We start from the raw sequence: 13031 nt of genomic DNA on the forward strand, positions 1-13031 counted from the left end.
AAACTATTAGAGCTAGAATCTTCAAATTTTACATGAAGAAATTCATGGGAACAATTAGAACATAACGGGCGGACTTTCAATGGGGAACTTGGCTCCTCCCATATGCATTAAATATACAATTTCGTTTATCTGGGAAACTAATAGAACTTGATTTTTAAAATTTTGCACAAATTAGTTTAGTATTCATCTGAACATTTTGGACTTTGATGTGGGGGCTTCAAGCTCAAATAGAAAAATTCTTATATCTGAGAAACTATTAGAGCTAGAATCTTCAAATTTTACATGAAGAACTTTGAAATTCATGTGAACATTTAGAGAATAACGAGCGGACTTTCAATGGGTGGCTTGGCACAACATATATGAATTAAATACAAAATTTTTTGCATCTTGGAAACTCTTATATTATTAAAATTTTCTATAGATAGATAGAAATTGACGATAGATTGAAACTTGCTTGACATCTCTCATATGTAACATATTATAAATCTGGAATACTATTGTAGTTAGAATCTTCAAAATCGTTAAGTGAGATTTTTATTTATACATATTCCTTTTAGGGTAGCAAAGCACACTGGGTATAGCTAGTTATTTATACAATTGAAAAGATTGTCTATAACATATATACATCGTTCATAACCTTTTTAAACATTTTCTAATAGCTTTCCTATTCTATTAACTCTCAACCACTTGTCTTACCCATGATCTGTCTATATAAAACATGCAATTGGCAGCTTGTTTTTCAAATACAACATCTCTTAATGATAAAATAATTATACTCATACAATTTGTCCACATATCAATGGAATATTACCTAGACTATAAATAAACGCAACTAATCGTATGATGAACATCTTATTTTCTTTTCATTATTATTTGTTTAAATCACAATATATGTTGCTTATCAGTCCAGCCGGTATTAATTAATTAAACAAATACTTAGTATTTGTTAGTATTTAGAACTAAGTTTTCTTTTTCAAATGCTTAATTACTATGGCGATAAGTATAAAGTTCAATGAACTGTAAATCATAAGGTAACTAATACATATTATATAGTTGCATTTTTTATAATTAAGTAGATTTCCTATGAATGTGCAGTTTTTTACATCTAAAAGATTTCCAGAGTGAAAAGGAAAACATTAGATAGATGACTTTGCATAAATTTTTATTCATTAAGACAAAGCTGTGTGATTTTGGTATATTAGTCTGATTCACTGAGAAAACATTTTTCGCACCCAACACCCCCTCCTCCCCCCAATCATCCTAATAACTTTGCATTCTTTAAATTTGCTTTTTTGTAACTTAATTACCAGGAAATTTTAAAACCAATTCCTTCAGGCTTTTTAAACGTCCATGAAAAATTACCGCTAGAAACATCTAATTTGCATGTGATACTTAAGCCGCTGGGAATTAATTTGGTATTTAAAGCCTTATTTCCTTGCTACTATTTGACCTGCAACTTTTTCAACATTTACATATGTGCTTATAAGCAAATTTTTACTATATGTTTCGTACTTGCCGCCGCAAATTTAGGTTATTTCCTTGATAATGTCCACTTCTTTTTTCAAACCATTTAACAAAACCTAAACATCATTTCCCTAAAGACAAATTGTTTTGAAATTGTTTGCTTGCGTACTATTTAATGTCTAAGCATGATTAAACATGTTACTTTAATTTAATATTTATTAACAATTACTTGTGGTTAGATTAAATTTATACTAAAATTATAATTGATGCAACAATTGAGAAAATATTTTAGGTCAAAGGGAAAATTATTTGTTCAAATTAGCATTTTTTATCTGTATTTATCGGGAGTTTTCGTACATATGTATGTGGTTCGTACGAAATCGGTTTATTGTACCGATAAGTTTAATATATGACATAGAGATCATTAACTAAGCGGCATTAGAACGTAGTTGAATTGTTGGTTTAAAACAGATCCTTTTTTGATGTCAAAACGCCTAATTTTGCTGTAGCAGACCTTTATATCTTCAATAGTGCGCTAGCCGACTTCCGCACAACATTTATATTATGTTTTGCTATATATGGTGTCTTAACCTCAACAACATATTATATTGATTACTTCCCGATCCTTGGTTTTGGCATTTCGATGTAAAGTAACTTTTCACGACATAACCGGGCCAAAGATAGTGGTCTGGGAGTGTATCCAGGCAAGACAAAACTGGTATTTTTCACGACAAAGATCAAGATTACAAGCTTCAACTTGAAGCAATTAAAGAACTGTGAAATCCCCTTATCATACAATCCCAAATATCTAGGAGTTATACTAGACACCAAAATATCATGGAAACTTAAATCCAACGCAGAGGCAAGAAGGCAACGGTTGCCTACTACACCTGTCGTAAGATTTTTGGGATGAAATGGGGACTCAGTTCCAACATAGTTAAATGGATGTATACAGCCATAGTACGTCCTATTCTCATACACCGATCTTTTTATGGTGGACTTCAGCTAAGAAGAAATTTGTTGTAGATCAGCTATACAAAGTTCAGAGATCAGCATGTATTGGAATAGCAGTTACTCTAAGAACTAGTTCTTCAGAAGCTCTGAACATATGGACATGCTAAGATTTTAAACCTACTACCTCCAATCTTGAACCAATCATCCGACTATATTAGAACACATACGGATTTTGATAGAGTTTTCAAAGTCAGAGTTTCTTCTAGGATCGAGTAGGGGTAACCTACCAAGTGAATATGCCACTAGAATCTTTACAGATGGTGTCTTCTTTGAAGAAGTCAGACAATGCAAGAAGCATTAGTCAAAGCTGGGTCACCTGTCTGACATTACCCTTGTTTGAGTCCCTGCGTATATGGACTATTATGGAAATGAACAGGCAGGTGAACTTACCAGAATAGCAGATCAGGATGCATTGGAATAACAGATGCTCTAAGAACTAGTCCTTCAGAAGCTCTGAATATATGGACATGCTAAGATTTTAGGCCTACTACCTCCAATCTTGAACCAAACTTCGGACTATACTACTCCTCACACGGACTTTGATAGAGTATTCAAAGTCAGAGTTTCTCCTTGGAGCGAGTGGTGTAGGGGTAACCTCCCAAGTAAATATAACACCAGAATCTTTGCAGATGGTTCTAAAAAGAACTGCGGTTGGTTCTGGTATCTTCAACCCAATATTTGCGATAATATCAGCCTGTATGACACTATACGATCTCAATATTTGTGGCAACAAAGGATTTTTTGTCGACAGTCAAGCGTTACTTCTCTATCTAAACTCATACACAACCACTTCCCTATTAGTCGGACAATGCAAGAAATATCTGTCAAGGTTGGGTCACCTGTCTGACATGACTCTAGTTTAGCTCCCTGAGCATAGGGACTATTGTGGAAATGTGCAGGCAGATGAGATTGCCAGAACGGGATCTGATCTTAAAATCTCCAACGCCGTTTCAGTCACAACTTCTTTAGGTTTTATCAAAAGCGAAATCCTCTGATTCTTTCTTCAAAAGGCTGAAAATATATGGAATAACCTAGGTACATGCAAAGGGGCCAGTTACTTTATATCCAACTTTGGTGAGATAACTGCGGCAAAACTTAATAACATCTTAAGATTTCTCACAGCTACAGGCTGGAACTAATACTATACAATACTACATCTGACGAGTGGAGTTGTCCTGTCAAAACGGAGTCCCTTGGACTTTACTTGAGTATCCGCGCGCTGCGAACTACCACGATAACCAATCAACTAAATTGAAGGAGTTTTTAGTTCACTATTGACCAAAGTTCTTATATATCTTTTTGTGTTCTACTTTTGTAAGAGTCGCCTTTATGAACGATATGAGAGCTTAACCCAGATCGCAAAGTTAAAAACAAGTTTGAAACTGCTACGCCTCTGTGATCGTGAAACATGCTAGTGGAGTTCTTAATATAAGTTATTGTTTATCCTCTCCCAGACGGAGTCAACAACTATGAATTGATTCACATAGTTTGAAGAAATAGTGGTCGGCTGGTGTCATACCTCGTTTTCGTTGATTATGATTAGATTATGATTATTTCGAAAACATCCATAAAATAGAGTTGTCACCTAAGGAATCTGTTAGTTAAGAAGAGTTTTGTGTCACAAGGCATGTTAGATTAAGGAGAATTATGCACCAAAGACGTGCTCGACTCTACTCAAAGTTCACTGGGGTCCATTGTGATTGTGAAGAGTCAGGAATCCATTAAAATGTCCCTTAGTAGAAAGTATAGACAGAACAGAAAGTGAAAGATTACTCACAGAGAACACACTGTGGTGAATCTGGTATGAACAGACTAAACCCTGAACATTTCCGGACAAGGATGAAAAATTCATTAGTATCACTTACATAAGATACATACATACACCTACATCCATCCCGTTTAAAATACACTTGACACCAACTCATTTCCAACACTTAGTCCAACAGTCACTCCTCTGTCTCGGTAACAGCATCGAACTTATCCCGAATTATAGTCTTTATCGTGGATCAGTCTTTTAACCAACTTTCTCTTCCCGTGCTACCATGTGCTTCCGATGGGATCTCTCCAATGACCGAGATAAGACGAAAGTCCAAAACTCTGCTCTGTTGCCGTGGTACCAGACTAATAGGTTCCCCGGTCAAATCATTCCAAGGAAAAGCCGAGAATACACTCAATATATTATGTAGGTAAATTCAACTGAAAAGTCATTTCAAACAAGTAAAATATCATTTAAAAAACGGACTACAAACTTTTCATTTATTTCAAATGAGTTTTTCAGTTATTTTTAAATGTTGATTTTTTAACTAACAAATTATGTAAATACAAAAGTTTTTTCAGATGTTTTTACTGACAAATTTTTACCTACAAAAACAGTAAAATTTACTGATTTTTTCAGTTGTTTTGAATGACAATTTTTACCTACAATATCACTAAAAATTACTGTTTTTTTCATTTATTTTTACCCAAAACCCTAACAATCCAACAGATTCTTTAGATTTTAGTTTTATTGTGATCATTTGTTAAAGATTAAATATGTATAATACGGATTAATAATTGTTAAACCGCTACGTATGCTAATAGAAATTTCGTTAATAGTCTCCTTTCGCTTCGGTTGTGGTACTGGCATCATTTATATTGGATTCAAACACGTATCATGGCTTGCTGTTTTCGATATGACTGAAACGTAATCCCAAAAATGCTATAACTCTTCAATGTTGTGATGTACATCGATGTATTTGCCTTTATCTGAGGTAGAACAGCTCTCACTTCTCTCGATATAGCTGCGAATTCCAAAATATGTAACAAATTGTAAAATATGTTAAAATTAAAGTTATAAGGGATAAAACAAAAAAGAATTCTTACCTTAACTTATATACAAAAATCTTGTCCATTATTATTATTATACCGCATCTACAACTATTGATAAAAACAGATCTTTTTAAAACATTTTTTTAAATTGTCAACAAAAACTTACAGTTTCTATAATCGCGGTATTTACTTTTAAAACAATCCATTATGAAACATCTCAATATGGTTCTTGAAGAAATTAATATTTTTATTAAACAAATATAATTTTTTTATATTTTTATGACAATTTGATTTTACGTATTTGAAACAAAAATTTAACTGATAATAATAACTGTACGGAAAAAACATTTTTTTGTGTAGTTTAATTTTTTAACAACACCCCAAAATGTTAAAAATTTAATTTATTCGAAAAATAAAAGATTTTTCTTTAATTTTTAACTTTACAGAAAACTTTTTGAATAAACTACAAACAGTAAATGTTACAATTATTTGAGTGTACATTTGATTATAACAGTTTATAGCTCAGGCAGACTAAAAGTATTGGTAGCACCTCTTTTCCCCCGGATTGCAATAACACTAAGATAAGGGAAGAGTATCAAGGTAACATGTACCGGGGGCCGACTGAACGATATCTGTATCATTCAGTTCTGTGATATTCTGTTTTCGTTTGGGAATCTAAAGAATTTTTCTATATCATTGTCAGCAATATAAATACCAGTGCCAGTTGCCATCTTAAATTCACCATTAAACACAGCACAGACCATAATAAGTTTATCGTAGCCATGACAATCCTCTCTATTGGGAAACTCTCTTATAGATGTTAGGTTAAAAAGGGTTATGTACCCAAGTCGTGCAACTCCACTCAAAGATCACTTGAGTCCATTGTTATTATGAAGAATGAAGAATAGATAAAAACAGTGTAAACAGAAAAAGATAAATAATTGTGATTAGACTGATTCCCAAGTGATTCACTGTGGTTTCTCCTGAGATGTCCCTTTGGGAACTTTAGGTTCATAGCAACGCTGGTTAATTCGGTAGTTAATTAGGGACGGTGGTTAATTCTCCGCGATATTAAGCCATTAAGGCAAGTTTGGTTTATTTATCTGATGAAATACCAAAATAAACTGTCCCTCGTTTGAGTTCCTTGATCTAAAGAAACAATCTTGTTCGGAGGTTAGTTGAAGCAAGTCAGTGGCTCCATTGTGCCCTTTTTTGTTTCCATTTCACAATTTATGTATGATTACAATGGAGTTTGAATGTTCAAGGAGCTCATACTTCCTGTATAAAAAGTGTAGGACAAAAGGGCTTAACTTGAGAATTTTGGTGTGGAATAACCTGACAATTGTGACACAACCATTAAACCCTAAATCAAATAGTAGATATTACTTGAGTACTTTCCATCTCTATAGTCACACATTTGGGGAATTCAATAAAGGTTCCAATGGACACAACTTGTGAAGATTATACTGATTTTAGTCACATAAATCTGCGATGCAATTGCCAGATAGATAATTTTCGCCACAAAAACAATATATGACATGTTAAACGTCACATTCGATAAGGAAAGGAGAACTAGAGTTTGATTTTTGGAAGTATATACACAGAGAGAAAAAGAAATATACACGCTTGGTACCAAATTGGCACCAAAGAGTTTGTAATTTTTCAATAACAACCGTTGTCAAAGTATATACATACGTACGACAACACTATGTCGCAACGTTGTCAACATTGCAACAATTCGTTGTCGAAATCTAAATTTTTTACACATACGTTGTCTAAATGTTAACAAACGTGGTAAGTTCACTATTGCAAACAATCCGTTGCCAATAGTGAGCTTACCACGTTTGTTAACATTTAGACAACGTATGTGTAAAAAATTTAGATTTCGACAACGAATTGTTGCAATGTTGACAAAGTTGCGACATAGTGTTGTCGTACGTATGTATATACTTTGACAACGGTTGTTATTGAAAAATTACAAACTCTTTGGTGCCAATTTGGTACCAAGCGTGTATATTTCTTTTTCCCTCTGTGTACATATGTAACTACTTAACTTCTATGCAATAACATACAATACAATTATAATAACAAAATATTATAGAGTTTTTGCTAGAAGTATTGCGAAAGATCGAAAAAATTGAGTTTTACTACTATTGCCCTATAACTCTTGTTATGATATCTTAACAAAATAAATACATGATTAGTTGATAAAACCCCAACAAACTCAAGCACTTGTTGCTCAGTCAGTGGTTTTTTTTTTCATAGTGCTGGCTTATCTTTATGTTTTTGCCAAAAGTTGATTTTTAATTTAGAACGTTAAATGTACGAGCAAGTATGATTTATTGGTTTCAAAGTCACCTAAATTATTTATAGTAAAGAGAGGAAGAGTTCTTGTATTTTTTCGTGCTTTCTGTTTGTTTTTCTTTTTTGTAAAGTGTTTTTTTTTTTTATCAGAAAACTTAATTATTTGTCATTATAAAATCGTTACAAGACAATGATGGATTTTTGAGTGAAGTGTTTGGTTGGGTGATAACTGTTTTTGATTGCCTAGACCTTCATTATTTATCAGTAGGTTATTTTTAATCGGTACAAGCAAAAATTTGTGTGTAGAGGATTTTCTGTCAAAAACGATGCTTTTTTTTGACACTTGACTTTTTTCTTTGGAGACTTTTTTATAAATCATGTGAACGCAAAATAATTTTGTTTAGTTAGTCTTTCATCTTCAATTCAAAACGTTGGAAATTGTCATCGACCAACATATGTATGTATAATGCAACGATTAGAAGGCACACCAGGGCCTTCAAGTAGTCAACATTTCTACCTTAAAGATCGATTTATCCATGTTCTAATAAGATCACTCGAATGTGAGCCTGTAACTTGGAAGTATACACCTACATCCATCCCGTATAAAATACACTTGACACCAACTCATTACCAACACTTAGTCCAACAGTCACTCCTCTGTCTCGGTAACAGCATCGAACTTATCCCGAATTATAGTCTTTATCGTGGATCAGTCATTTAACCAACTTTCTCTTCCCGAGATAAGACAAAGTCCAAAACTCTGCTCTGTTGCCGTGTTACCAGATTAATAGGCTCCCCGGTCAAATCATTCCAAGCAATAGCCGAGAATACATTTGATTATAACAGTTTATAGCTCAGGCAGACTAAAAGTATTGGTAGCACCTCTTCTACCCCGGATTGCCTTCTTAGACATAACAGGTGCCTTCAGTAATGTAAATACGTCTGCAATTCAAAAAGCTCTTTCTAATCTGGGCGATGAAATGTTATTTTAAATCTTGGTAGCAGAATCTTTCCACTACTTTCGCTCATTATTTTAAACTCGATACTTTTTGAACTGAACAATATAGGGATAAAAGTTATTGCTTACGTGGATGATATTGTGATATCATATTATCAAGAACGTTTCTGGACTTGACATCACGTCCAATGCTTTGGTGTTACTTTAAAAACTAGGCCACCGGCAGAGCCCTAAGGGTAAATCCAAGCAATATAGAACTGAAATTATTTACAACTTGGACCAAGATTCCAAGCATCAACCTGTCGCAGTTAAAGAACTGCAAAGTTTCCTTTCCATTCACAAAACTTTTAGTAAAATGCTTGGGATATAATGAGACTAAGTCCTAAAATAGTTAAAGGATGTTAGGACTATAATATGACCCTTTTTTACTTATGAATCTTTGGTACAATGGACTTCAATTAAAAGGAATTTTATTTGTAGATCAACTATATAGTTCATAGATTAGTATACATTGGAATATCAGATGCTCCAAGAACTAGTTCTTCAGAAGCACTTATTCTTATCGATTAATAATGCACATCAATGCTTGCAACACAGTGAGGCTTAACGCTTCCGAATGTTGGAGATCAAGAAAATATCAATGAAGTCAAAAGTGTGTACAAAGTCAAAAATCTTACAGCAGCATTTATACTGATGATTTTAAAAGGAACTGTGGTGTTGGTTCTGGACAATGCAAGGATGATATGTGAAGAATGGTTCGTCTGTCTGACATTGTCCTAGTTTAGGTCCCTGTACACAGAGACTACTGTGAAAATAAACAGACGAACTAGAATGTTATCTGCTCTAGATATCCCCAACGCTGTTAGTCGGAACTCCGTTCTTTTCTATTCAAAGTAGTATCTCTAGGTTCTCTTTATAAAAGGAGGCCTTCTTTCAATAAGAAACTCACTAGGTGTCTTCTAACCCGCGATAGAATGCTTGCTTGCAAGCGCTGGATAGACATGCATGTCGCATGAGACTAAAATCGAAGTCCTTAGGACATTACTTTACCAACTAAACCATAAGACTTTAAATTGAAAAACAAAATGCAAGTTAATGTGGCCTTCTTTCAATGAGAAACACACTGAGTAACCTATAACACGATATAGGCGAGATATATCAAGGTTGTTGACATCAATAACTGGACACTGGGTGCTGGGCAGACATGCAAGTCGGTTAGGCCTTCCCATCAACGAATTTTGTAGCAGTTGCAATGACAGGAAACGGTTTTCCATCTTCTCTATGAATACAGTTGCCTGGTGATGATCAAATGTGTTATAGAACCACGGGAACTCATAGAGTATCGAACTTAGTATTGCCCCGGTTATTGGAGAGTTCCCTTCGGGGTGCACGTCGTGGCTGGGGCCTAAACCCAAATTAGCGGGAGGAGCATGACGGTTAAAAGTAAAAAAGTTTAGAATTCGGGATAAGTTCGATGCTGTTGCAGAGACAACAGATACCCCACAGAGGACCCTTGATGAAAGACCCTCATATTGGTGTATTGCAATCCCGGGGTAAAGAGGTGCTACCAGTACATTTAGTCTGCCGGGACTATAAACTGGTGATGACATTTCACACCTTGGCTAGTCCTTGGAAGATTTGCAATGGGGTCTAACCAGAAAACGATATAATCTGGTACTACAGTAGGCCAGTTGCCGCAGGACTTGTCCTGTATGTCAGTTGGCTGAGGTTCCTTCGGGATCCACGTAGTGACTGTTAATAGACTGCGGTTAAAAGACTGATGCACGTCGAAATCTGTATTTCGATATAAGTTCTGTATTGTTGCCGAATGACAACAGATACCACAGAGGAGTGACTGTGGGACTAAGCATTGGAAATAAGTTAGTTTTAATTGTATATGATACAGGATGAATATAGGGGTATACGGAACTCATCCACCCATATATCTAGAGTGAATCTGTCGTATGTTGTTCTCTTATGAGTGTGTTGGATAAAAGAGAAGTGTGCTGGGTTGAATGGTGATGGATGGAAGGTATCATATACAAGTAATACCATTGAATATTCCCTCCTTGTCCAGGTATGTTCAGCGTAAACTCTATTCATGTCAGAATTACCACAGTGTGTCACTGTGAGTAAGAACAAAGTCTCGGCTTGTTTGAGTGATTCGTACTTCGATCTACCGTTTACGTCTCTAGGTGCTGTTGCCGACTCAACAGAGGCCATCCCAATTGCGTGGTTGTAAACTGATGTAATTTTTTGCATTTTTGGAGTTAAGCAACTAGGCAGCAATGGTCAGAGATTAGATATTTTAAGAACTTGAGCAAAGTGCACGTATGCATTGCCACCAGCGTGTAAGAAGCACAATGGGGCGTTGCTGAGTCGATACAAAAGTTCACCCAGTGGTTGAAAAAAGACCACCGTGAAATAGGCCCACACGTAAAGCACTTCGACATTAACACCACAGTGGTGTGATTGTGGGACTAAGAGTTAGAAATGAGTTGGTTTTAAGTGTGTAGTATACAGGATGAATGTAAAGTATAGGGAACGTACCCTAGAAAGGATTATTTGATGGATTCGTGATTCGGTTTACCGATTACGTCTCTAGATGCTGTTGCCGACTCAACAGAGGCCATCCCAGCTCGAGTACTTTCGCTTGTACAAGTTCTTGTACATAGACCATTAGAACCATGTACAAAAATTGCCACCGGCGTGTAAGAAGCACAATGGGGCGGTGGCAAGTCTTCTAGTCAGCTCACCCTGTGGTTGAATAAGCACCACCTTCTTCATCAACTTCGACACTTGGACATCATGCCCTAGCTGTCAAGAGAAATCGATTACTTTACAAATACTCTATACAATAACCCTGATGAATTATCTGATTAGTCTTTTAAGAGACTCTTATGATCTTACGCCCATAGCTGATACCTGATCTACCAGCTTTAATCGATATCTCGACCTTGAAAAAGGATTAGTTCGCATGTTTTAAAATGTCTCTGACGCAACAAAATCTAATACTTTACTGCAGCTAAAAAACATTTTATTTTAATTGCCTACATTTTCTATTAAAAAGGAAAACAAAATTAGTTTAATTTGTTATGGCTTAAGAGGGTTATAAAAATACAAATTTTGCATGATGTCTACAACCACAGGACATAAACATGGACATTTATTATTCTACCATCATAATGCCAACTATATTTCTTCTATATTAATTTTGTGTATTTTACCCTGACCTTAATACTTTCACTGACTGGACAGCACCAAGCAGAAGTAGCAGCAGCAGCATGTTTACTTAAGTTCCCTAAGTCTCTCCCATTTTTCTTCTTCTTCTTCTCTTACTAGTTATACCCTACACCACTTTAGTGGGGAGCGTATATTAGGTTTGTGCTGATGTTTGTAACGCACAATAATATTGGTCCTATACCCACCTTAAAGTATACCGATCGGCTCAGAATCATTTTCTGAGTCGATTTAGCTATGTCCGTCCGTCCGTCCATGTAAACCTTGTAATCAAACTACAGGTCGCAATTTTGAAGATAATTCAATAAAATTTGGTACATGATCTTCTATTGACGAAGCCTATTGAAAATGGTTAAGATCGTTCCATTATTTCACCTAGCCCCCATACAACTGAACCCCCCAATAGGGCTTGTAATCCTTGTAATCAAACTTCAGGTTGCAATTTTGTAGATAATTCAATGAAATTTGGCACATGATCTTTTATGGTACCGTAGATGAAGCCTATTGAAAATGGTTTACATCGGTCCATTATTTCACCTAGCCCCCATACAACTGAACCTGCCGAATAGGGCTTTTAAAACTTGTAATCAAACTTCAGGTTGCAATTTTGTAGATAATTCAATGAAATTTGGCACATGATCTTTTATGGTACCGTAGATGAAGCCTGTTGAAAATGGTTTACATCGGTCCATTATTTCATCTAGCCCCCATACAACTGAACCTGCCGAATAGGGCTTTTAAAACTTGTAATCAAACTTCAGGTTGCAATTTTGTAGATAATTCAATGAAATTTGGCACATGATATTTTATGGTACCGTAGATGAAGCCTGTTGAAAATGGTTTACATCGGTCCATTATTTCACCTAGCCCCCATACAACTGAACCTGCCGAATAGGGCTTTTAAGTTCATAATTATGTTTAATATACTCATATCTCGACAAAAAGCTGCAATAATCAAGTTGTATACAAGACTTGATGACCCCCAAGAATTCCATAATAATAGGTTCTCATATGACCCTAGCCCCTATGAAAAGCCCCCATCAAAATTTCACTTAAATGTCCACAATTTTATTCAACAATAAACGGCTTAAGTATGGTATATCTAAGGCAAGGTACAATTCAACTTAAATGCTTTATTATGGCAACTAAATCACATTATATTTTTGTCAAAGGTGTAGGGTATTATATGGTCGGCCTCGCCCGACTATAATTTCTTACTTGTTTTTTATTACATTGTATATTT

At 35.2% G+C, this 13031-nt stretch overlaps 1 protein-coding gene and 1 long non-coding RNA gene across 6 annotated transcripts in view; one reads left to right on the top strand and one right to left on the bottom strand.

Moving 5' to 3' along the window:
• LOC119601207 (protein EFR3 homolog cmp44E) overlaps positions 1-13031 on the top strand; it is a 37649-nt gene that overhangs the window by 16807 nt on the left and 7811 nt on the right. The window lies entirely within an intron of this gene.
• LOC119601209 lies at positions 4974-5609 on the bottom strand. The gene is made up of 3 exons (XR_005231199.1): positions 5453-5609; positions 5341-5394; positions 4974-5258 (listed from the first exon to the last, which is right to left on the bottom strand). It is a non-coding gene; the product is annotated as an uncharacterized LOC119601209 (long non-coding RNA).

This window comes from Lucilia sericata, unplaced genomic scaffold (genome assembly GCF_015586225.1).
Source record: "Lucilia sericata isolate MDLA Ls3-8-SP2 unplaced genomic scaffold, ASM1558622v1 Contig000151F_arrow, whole genome shotgun sequence".
NCBI classification, from domain to species: Eukaryota; Metazoa; Arthropoda; class Insecta; order Diptera; family Calliphoridae; genus Lucilia; species Lucilia sericata.